The sequence below is a fragment of the Hakea prostrata genome, chromosome 3 (genome assembly GCF_041222555.1).
Source record: "Hakea prostrata isolate BN-2017 chromosome 3, UWA_Hpros_2, whole genome shotgun sequence".
NCBI classification, from domain to species: domain Eukaryota; kingdom Viridiplantae; phylum Streptophyta; class Magnoliopsida; order Proteales; family Proteaceae; genus Hakea; species Hakea prostrata.
In genome coordinates this window covers 4,766,910-4,777,710 of record NC_142602.1, presented here as the reverse complement: position 1 = coordinate 4,777,710, position 10,801 = coordinate 4,766,910, and the positions used below count along the sequence as shown (strand labels likewise).

General features: G+C 37.8%; 1 pseudogene; it reads left to right on the top strand.

Annotated features, from left to right (window-relative positions):
- The first annotated feature begins 5,690 nt into the window (after window positions 1-5,690).
- Window positions 5,691-7,622, top strand: LOC149020217 (AAA-ATPase At3g28580 pseudogene; annotated as a pseudogene).
- Window positions 7,623-10,801: the final 3,179 nt, after the last annotated feature.

Here is a 10,801-nt window from a genome sequence, read left to right as displayed (position 1 = left end):
GGCGTCATCTCACCATCGAATTCATAAAAAAAAAAAAATAAAACACATGAAAACCTCTCTTTTTCCTCTCTCTCTCTCCCTCTCTCCTTTTGTTTTCTTCATTTTTTTTCTATTCTATACAACACAAATTTCATTTCAAACTTCAAAAAATATCTTCTTTCTAACAAACTTGGGCCCACATGGGCTAATGAGCCACCGACTGACAAATCTCTCCCTCCATGCCCATGAGGGAGAAAATCCACAACTTGACTCTTTATTTGAAATTCATGTGTACAAGCTCGTTGCACACTTTAAATTTCTCTCAAATAACAATCTTTATTGACTTATCAATGCATTTTTATCTATGCAAATCTTCGCAATCTCTAACAACTCACCTTCCACCACATCATGCAACCAATTTGAACAATTTATTAATAAAAACTAATGCTTTACAAGAATTTCATCTGTCAACAGAGAGGCCTCAACACCCCCATATGACGGAACCCTTTTAAGATTCCTAATCAATCTTTGAATGGATACATGTTAAATGAGAACCTGAGCATCAAAAGGTACCAAAAAGAAAGAAAGAGGAAGAAGAAAAGAAGAAAAAAAAAACCCTGGCATACCAGTTTTCTTTCTTTCCACCCAATCCTTACGTGGTTTGAATCGATTAACACTGCTTTGAAGAATCTGACAGTTCTCAGCCGTAGATTCTCCAGCAACAATAGTACCAAAGAAAAATATCAAGAGTCCTAACACAAAGTTTACAAATAAAACCATCAAGAAATAAAGGAATCAAGATGGCAGGACACATTTCGAGCAGGGAATGATGCGTTACTTGAAACAAACTGTTAAGAACTAATACCTAATATATGCAGCAGAATCAAATAAACAGAAACAACCATAAAGAGACACCAGAGTTTTTTTTTTTTTTTAATTTTAAAACATCCTTTTCTGGGCAAAAGTGATTTCTGTTAGATTTTTAAAAAATGAGGCATATTTAGTTAAAAACACGAAAAACAACCCTGCTATTATATTGTAAGCAAGACTTTTATTGCTACAGTACATATCTGTTCTAGTTTCCAATTCTAAACTTATGCCTCAATTCTCTCCTCCTCTAACCATGATCACAACAGTACTTAAGGAAAAACTAATACAATAATGTCTAACAAAAACTTATGAACCAATTGCCCTTTCAGCAAATCACTTCCACCAAACATCAATAATCAAAACCAGGATAGTTGGAAGGAACAGTAGGGATGGTACATTGACACACACAAGAAAACACTGTTGATACAATCACAACCCGTACATAAACATGGTTTCCAGAATCATTCACAGATGACCATTGTCCAGATATTGCCAAACTATTCTAAACCATGCAGTTCAGTAACCACTTCTGGATGGTTAGGGTACTCGAGTGAGCATAAATAGCATTGTTTCTCCAACAATAAAAAGAAAACAAGACAGCCTTTCATAGAGCTTGAGGGCACAATATAGAGAAAGATTTTTCACAAATCACCACCTCCACCTCCACCTCCACCTCCACAACAAAATAGAAGAAATACTTCTCTTTATATGCAATCCAAGCATGTAAAATAAATAAATAAAATAAAATAAAATCAACTATCAAGCATGCATCCACCCACTTCCTGCATTTGAGTGTAAAGACCATCCTCCATAAGAGATTAAAGAAAAATTAGAAAAATTAGGATTCCTCCCCTTACCAGAAATAAGACTACCTAATAAAAGGCGAACCTGGTGCAAAGGCTTCCGCAAAAGCAAAGTTAAGAGAACCTACTAAAAGTCAATAACAACAAACCAACTCAAACTCCTAATTTGAAAAGAAAATAACGCCCATAGGAGCCACATATAGAAACAGCTTCTAAGCAAAAATTGCTGGTGTAAAGCTACACAGGAGAACTGCCTCATGGAATCCACTTGTATGGAAGCCTTTGGCTACAAGTTCGCCCTTATTTCCATAGGAGCCACACCTGAGACCAAAAACAGGACATCCGATGCCCATGGATTGGCCTAAGTGGACAAACTGGTCTTAGCTCGGAGCTAGGTGGTCAGGCACTCAGGCCCCCTTCTTCCCTTGCGACAAGAGGCTGCTTTCTGCTGCTTCAGTCACCTTCAAAATCTTCAACCATTAAGTATAAAAATATCATGCAGCTGATAGGTCAAATTATGCTGGAAAGACCAATTAAATAAAAAATACAAATGCCTAAAAGAAACATCATTAGGGTCCCCGAAACACTTTTCAGTGGTTCGATATTGACATTTAGATAGTCAGGTCAATGGTTGGAATATGATATTAGGCATATCATCCTAGGATTCATCCGATATTTGGCAAACATGATCATATCACAGGCTAAAGGTGACTGATCAGTTGTTACATACCAAACTAGTCTCATACTCAAATGGATTTTGGGAGGGGTTACCCCACTAAGGTATTTTATATTGGAACTATCCCAAGTATGCCAAATCCCCAATGAAGCCTAGGCGATAGCATTATCCATCAATTGGTGGATCCAATCAAGTGTATAAAGGAAGGTTTTACAAAACAGAAATCAAATGACAAACCATGACCACAATAAATAAACCATAGGTAATATGGTAATGAGAAACTTAAATCAGTCATTCATAATCATTAATTCAGATATTGATATATATGACATAAATGTGTGCATGTGATGGCCAATATTTGTGAGTCGTGACAAAGCGAGTTCATGAAAAACCCATATTTATTGAGCAGTTTGAATCAACATGAAAGAAGCAGTAGAGAAACTGACCTATGAAGACCCCACATGATTGCTAAGAAGAATCAGGCACGGAATGATTCACAACCAATGGAGGCCATAGAGCTCGGCAGGCTGCTTCTTTTTGCTTGCAAGCCTTATACATCTCTTCAGTGTCAATCACTCCACCTTTGAAAATAGAATTGAGAACAAAGAATATAAGGAAAATTTGGATGAGATCATCTCATTCAACAATAAAGAGCATCACTCATCATAGCCAGCTTTAAAACCTGTTGCACCATTCCCCTGAGAGATGGTGTACTCTGTTGAACAGTAGCACTGTTGCACTTTCCTCTAGGGTTCGTCTATGAAGCCTCCTGATACCTGGGATGCCACTTTCCAAGGTAACATGTAGATTAGGACTCCATGCAACTGGTACACAGGCTTTGAAAGCCTCAAAAGCATCCATCTCTGCTTTCTTTCACCTAAGGAACCCAAGAACACTTCTATTAAATGACTTTTCTACAGTTAGATAGGGGTGGGAGAGGGAGGAAGAAGAAAAGAAAGAAAAAGGGGCCAACAAGCAAAATAAATTAACTACAGGATACTTTTAAAATAATTAATAAAGTGAAAAGAAAGTAAAGTGGTTAGATCTGAAAGTGTTCCCCCCCCCCCCCTCCCTTTTACATTTTCTCAAGGATATAGAAACCTTTAACAACATAAAATCCAATCAGAGCCACAAAGCACATATATCTTTGGCCAATAATCTTTTATTTTTGGGGCCAAACTTTGGCCAATAATCTCAGAGGAGATAAATCTCTCTCTACAGCGTAATAATTCTATCATCCATTGGTTACAGGGTCACCTTATCTTCTTATAAAAATTTATAACTACTTTCAGACACCAATGGGATTCAAAGCTGTAAAGGACAGATTTTTTAGAGTTGTTGATGCTTCAAAATGAAACTAGATTCTAAAAGTCAGGTTCAAGAAATTCAAATTTTACCTGCCTGAAGATATATTAGAATTCAACTTCTCTGAAGAAAGAATTTAGGACTCAGGGTTGGAGGTTAATTTCTCCGAAGATTGACTACAATTACAAGAGTCAGAGAAGTAAGAATTTAGGACTCGGGGTTGGAGGTTTAATTTCTCTGAAGATTGACTACAATTACAACAGTCCATGATTTCAGCATCTCAATTTGGTACATAGGATTGGCATTCAACTTCTTTATCTGGGAGATACAAGTAAATATAGATTGCCTCTCTTGTTTGGGAAATCCAGTCCAAGGTTGACAACAGCAACACCCTTCAATTTAAATTAATCTTGGGAGTTTCGCCATTGTCACCTTGAAAAGTTGAACCTGGACTGTAACTGTTTGGGAAATTCTGCGAATAGTAGGCAATGGTGGCATCATAAATAAGGCTTAAGGAACAAACGAAGGGGGAAAGCTTGCTGTAGCCCTATTTTAGTAGTATGGTAAGCGTAAGCTATTGTTGTAGGCTCGCTTCTAATCGTTGTAGGCTCGCTGCTTCGCTCAGCCTTGAGCTCGTACTCTATTGGGACATCTGGTTTCTATAGCTGACCTTAGATCCAGAACTTGTGATTTTGGAATTTCCATTAAATTCTCGACACCATCTGTTTTCCTATGAGTTACTAAAGTTTAGTGTTTTAAGTTCCCATTTTTGACAACAATTATTTCTCTTAATATTGCAATAAAATACGGCTAGACAGTAATAATCCTTTTATACAAATCCGGCACAATAAGATATGCACAGCAATGATATGTATGTGCTCAATGCAGCTGCTCTATAAGCAATAATACGGAACTATATAATAGACATCCAAAACCTGATAAACAAAGTAATGGCATTCTGTGGCGCAGTTTATCTAGTTTTTAATCAAAGAGATACCTATACAATATCCATCATATAATTCACAAAATCCACAAAATAAAGTTCATGTCATAATGTCCAAAACCAAATAAAAATCATCATAGAAGAAAACATTATCGATCCTATAATTCACAAAACCCACAAAATAGCATTCATCATAAAAGAAAACATCAATTATCCAAATACATGCGTCTTTGAAGTCGAACCATATGAAAGGAATCACATTTACAGAAACATAGTAGAGCCATGCCAATGGTGCTGCAAAGCAATGCAGATATTATCACCTTCGGTTAGATAAGGGATCTAAAACACCATCTCCTGACCAAAGATCATCCATGCCCAATAGGAAAACGCTCAGAATCAAATGATCAAAACACCAGATGAGATATTTATCGATTTGCCAGTAGCGCAAAGATCAAAAGGTAGCGGCCATGTTTACAATTTTCATCAATAATTAATTTAACAAAAGAAAAGCATGTAACAGATGTCAGACTTGAACCGTCACCATTTCATCAACTCTGCTTCTCGAAATCCCACCCACCACCAGGAGAAGCTGAGAATAAGAAGAAGGAAAGAAGATGAACCGCTGCCAACAAACTGTTTTGATTGATGGAATGTGTCACGAGAAGTAAAGAAGATGGAGAAGATGGAGAAGACGGATCCTTCTCGCAAAGACAGCGGCTGAGTTTGAGAAGAAGTTTGGAAAAAAGACAGGTTGATCGTTTTTCTCCCCTTTAGGTTTTTAGTTGGACAAAAGTGCTCTTAGTAAAAGCATTATTTGAATTCTATTATAAAAAGGAGTTGCTTTAGGATTAGGAAAAGGTTTGTAACTGAAAGGGGTAAAAACGGGAGAGAAAAAAGCCGCTAAATCCGAAATCCGAAATCCTACCTTCCGTGCTAAGTGCAATTGGATTTGAATTCCCCCACTACACTTCAACAAGAAGAATCCGACAAGAACTCGAAGAACAGAGGCCGCATCGCAAGCTATATAAGGAGATGAAGAGGAACCGAGTGAGACTAACTTGATTAAAGCTGAAGAAAGCTAATAATACGAAAGTTGCAGTAGAAGAAGAAGAAGATGATGATGTGGGAGTCATGGACTGGAATATTGGGGTCGTTGGTTGCAACATTGATGTTCTGCTGGCCAATGTTGCTGCAATACTTTTCACCCGATTTTCGGAACATAATAGAGGGTTGGGTTTCTCGATTGATGAGAATATTGTTCCCAAAGATGGAGATCTGCTTCAACGAATACAGCGGAGGGCGTTTCAGCCGTAACGAAGCTTACGATGCCATTGAGGGTTACCTCACTGACCTTACCTCAGCCAGGGGAAGGTTCCTCAAAGCCCACTTAGTGGGGGATTCTACCAAAATTGTGCTCAGCTTGGACGATGGCGATGAGATCATCGACAACACCTTCGAGGGTATCGTCTTCCGTTGGTCCTACCATATCACCATCAGCCGCTACCGCAACAAGGAGGTGGAGAAGCACATGTTCAAGCTCTCATTCCACGAGAAACACCGTGAAGTTTTCCTCAAACGTTACCTCGATCACGTCATAAAAGAGGGCCAAGCTAGGGTTGCAAGCAACCGCCAACCGAGGCTTTACACCAACGATCAAGAAGGAGAATGGAATAATCATGTGTCCTTTCTCCATCCAGCCACTTTCGATAATCTTGCCATGCACCCAGAGAAGAAGGAGGAGATCATAAAGGACCTCATCAAGTTCAGTGAGAGCAAAGATTACTATGCCAGGATGGGAAAGGCTTGGAAGAGGGGTTACTTGCTTTACGGTCCTCCAGGCACCGGCAAGACAACCATGATCGCTTCAATGGCCAATCTACTGCATTACGACGTCTACGACCTTGAACTCACTACAGTGACGAACAACACCGAGCTTCGGAAGCTCTTGATCGATACCGAACCCAAGTCCATCATCGTCATCGAGGATATTGATTGTTCACTTCATCTCACTGGTCAGAGGAGGAAGAAGGAGAAGGAGGAGAAGAAGGAGGAGAAGAAGAAGAAAGATAAGAAAGAAAGCAGCAAAAGCTTCAGCCAAGTGACCCTGTCTGGACTTCTCAACTTTATAGACGGTCTTTGGTCTGCCTGCGGTGAAGAGAGGATCATAGTGTTCACCACCAATCACGTAGATCAGTTGGATCCAGCTCTCATAAGGAGTGGACGCATGGACTTCCACATTGAGATGTCCTATTGTTGTTTCGAAGCGTTCAAGGTTCTGGCCAGGAATTACTTGGGCGTCGAATCACACCCATTGTTCGATACAATACGAGGGTTGCTCGAAGAAATCGAGATCAGCCCTGCAGATGTTGCAGAGAATTTGATGCCTAAGACCTTCGACTTTGATGCTACCACTTCCCTTCAAACCCTAATTCGAGCTCTTAATAAGGTGGCCCAGCACAAAAAGGGCGAATTAGTTGAAATCATGGATGAGGAAGAGGAAGATGATGAGATAGAAACAGTTGAAATCATGGAAGAGGAGGAGGAAGATGATGAGATAGAAACAGTTGAAATCATGGAAGAGGAGGAGGAAGATGATGAGATAGAAAAAGTTGAAATCATGGAAGAGGAGGAGGAAGATGATGAGATAGAAACAGTTGAAATCATGGAAGAGGAGGAGGAAGATGATGAGATAGTAAAAGTTGAAATCATGGAAGAGGAGGAGGAAGATGATGAGATAGTAAAAGTTGAAATCATGGAAGAGGAGGAGGAAGATGACGAGATAGAAACAGTTGAAATCATGGAAGAGGAGGAGGAAGATGATGAGATAGAAATAGTTGAAATCGTGGAAGAGGAGGAAGATGATGAGATAGAAATAGTTGAAATCATGGAAGAAGAGGAAGATGATGAGATAGAAATAGTTGAAATCATGGAAGAGGAGGAAGATGATGAGATAGAAACAATGGTGGCCCAGCGTAAAAAAGGTGAACTAGTTGAAATCATGGAGGAGAGGAGGAAGATGATGAGATTGAAGCAGTTGACCAATTAGACAGCGATGAAGAGGATGAGGGTGGTGAGGTAGAGGAAAAATTAGAGAGCAGGGTAGAGTCGGAGTCTTCACTATAATTTTTTTTTTTGTTCATTTTGAATGTAAAGTTTAGTTAAATAGTTTTGTTTTTCATAGATGCAATATTCTGATACACTTTGAGCAATTTTACGTCAATTTTTTTATATTTTAATATGAATTAAAAGTCTAAAATCATGTTTCATTTTATGAGGATAATTACTGTTGTCCTTTTGTGCAATACCATAATTACTATCTTATCTATATATTTAAGCATGTAATTAATGCTTAATAATCAATTTTTAAAAAAATTATATATTAATACAATATATTAAATAACTTGAAGAACACATTGGTTCCTTCACGTTTGAAATTTGAATATACTTAACGGCAGCTAACGATGTAAGACTGCTTGGGATCCACATGTAATATATTACATTAAAAGGACCCAACATTAGTTTATGATCTAGTAAAGATTTGTTCTAATTTTGGTTCCAATTGCTATGGTTTCAATTTTATTTGGTTGCTTGTGAATAAAAAGTAAGCAGTTATTTGGGGTTTTGGGGGTTCAATTCCATGTTTGATTTGGTTCTAAGTGACTAACTGGGTTCAACTTGAATTGAAAATCATCCTACACACTAGAAACTCAAACCAAACGTGATCATTGAACGTAAACAAACCTTAAAAACCAGTCTCCATGCGGGACCTACTTTTCACCCACTCATGACCACTCACCATCATGATTACTGAAGTATACGATAATTGTTTTTGAGAATTTTTTTAATGCTGTATATTTACAAGTGGGTCTTAACCAAGCTAATACCGTTACTCGCTGTTAAGTACATTCAAATTTTAAATATAGAGAGACCAAGAGGACCAAAGTCACCCAAGAATGGTTATAATCCACTAAAAAGACCTACATAAAAAATAAAAAAATAAAAAATCTTTTTTATTTATTATTCTTTCTTTCTAAAATTCATTATTTGTTAGCCGTGAATACACAAGCTAACTGTTGTACAAGGATGAGGAGAGTTCATTATTATACGTGCATGGACACACTTGGCGACAACATGAGCGCATCATAATAAACTAAAATCTGGTGAATATACAAACCTTGATAGTCTAGATATGAATTGCCAGTTGAAAATACCCAACGTGGAAGTTGGGAGCATCTCTTCCTCTTCTATCTTTCCTTATTATTTTTATGGGTAATTTTCATCTGGACTCCCTAAGGTTTGGTTTAGTCCAGGTTACTTTTAGTCTAAAAAAAATCCTCCTTTGCATCCTGAAGTTTCTAAAAATGATTAATTAAGGACAAATCATAATTTGATGACTAAAATACCCTTATGGTGCAATGGTCAAGATTGTATCATGGATGTCATTTCGATCAATCGGTTTATATTAAAAAGATAAATTATAATTGCAATTTTAATCTTTTTATTTTATATTCAAAGTTCTTAAGAATTAAAATTTACAAACGTATACCCTTCATTAAAAATCAATGAAATCCCATTCCCATTACACAAAGCAGAATTAGGGTTTTGATCAGCTCCTTTCCCTGGAAGCCAGACAGCACACACAGTGAAATAGATGTTTAGCAAGGGTATCATTAGGCATGTACTCAGCAACAAGTAACCTCTCATTGCCATCACAACAATAACTGATCAAATTCGCAAGCCTTCGATGTCACAACTTTCCGACGCCCCAAGCTTCCTCCTAAAACCCATCGGGAAGGAAGAGAAAAAGGATTAGAGTCAAGTAAAAGAGGGGAGGAAAAACACCCAAAACTTAAGGAGTAATGAAGAAACAAGACGGGATTGAGAGAAGAGAATTAGAAACCCCAAATGGCAAATGAGAGAGGGATGCAATACAACAAATTGCTTGGGATCAGGCCAGGCGAATTTGGGGAATTTCTTGACAGCGATCCATCCGCGATTCTGAAGACGACCCTTGTAGACTAAATTGGGGGCTTTCTCCCCACTCTCGAAAACGATGAACTTCGAGCCGAAGTTTTTGGTGGCGGCTTTAAGGTCGGAAAGTGAAAACTAGGAGAAAGAAGGAACTCCAACAGCAACAACAGTAGGGTCCAAATCACCAGCCTGAGGTGGGTGCTTCAACGGCGGAATTTGGCTATGATGTTGTTTGTGATGTTGTACCTTGTTTTTATCTTTTCGAGCCTTCCTTTTTAAGAGCGATAAGTGCAATGATTCACAGCAACCCATGACTTACCTTATTCCCTCTTCACACGCTCATCTCACTTCTCAATTTGATTGAGAAAGCTCTGGAATCATTAAGAAGCAGAAGAAGAACAAACAAGAAGAATAAGAAATCTAATCTGGTTCATTGCAGATCAAAACCCTAATGGTCCCTCGCATGCTTTCTAAAATGGGAATGAGATTTCATGAATTTCAATCAAGGTATAAGTTTGTAAATTTGAACTTTTATTAAAGATCCTTAAATACAAAATAAAAAGATTAAAATTGTAATTATAATTTGTCCTTTTAAATCCCCATTGCACCATAAGGGTATTTTGGTCATTAAATTATAATTTGTCCTTAGTCATTTTTAAAAACCTCAGGGGAACCATATACAAAGGAAGACTTTTTTTTGGACTAAAAGTGACCTGGATCTAACCTTAGGGGGTCCAGATGAAAATTAGGGGACATCATCTTTCTGTCATTTCTATGGTAAAATGATATTCAGATCAAAGATAATAAGCAGCAAGTGTCACCATCATTCCCTTAAAATGCAACTCATTCTAGTGACATCTCACCATCAAATTCGTAAAAAAAATCAAGAAAACCTCTCATTTTCCTCTTCCCCCCCCCCCCCCCCCCGTTTTCTTCATTTTTTTCACATTTCATTTCGAACTTAAAAAAAACATTTTCTTTCTAACAAATCTAGGCCCACATGGGCTAATGAGCCACCGACTAACAAATCTCTCCCTCCATGCCCATGAAGGAGAAAACTACAACTTGACTCTTTATTTGAAATTCATCTACGAAAGCTCGTTGCACACCTTAAATTTCTTTCAATTAACAGTCTTTATTAACCTATCAAAGCATTTTTATCTATGTGAATCTTGGCAATGTTTAACAACTCACCTTCCACCACATCAGGCAACCAATCTGAACAATTTATTAATAAAACTGATGATTTACAAG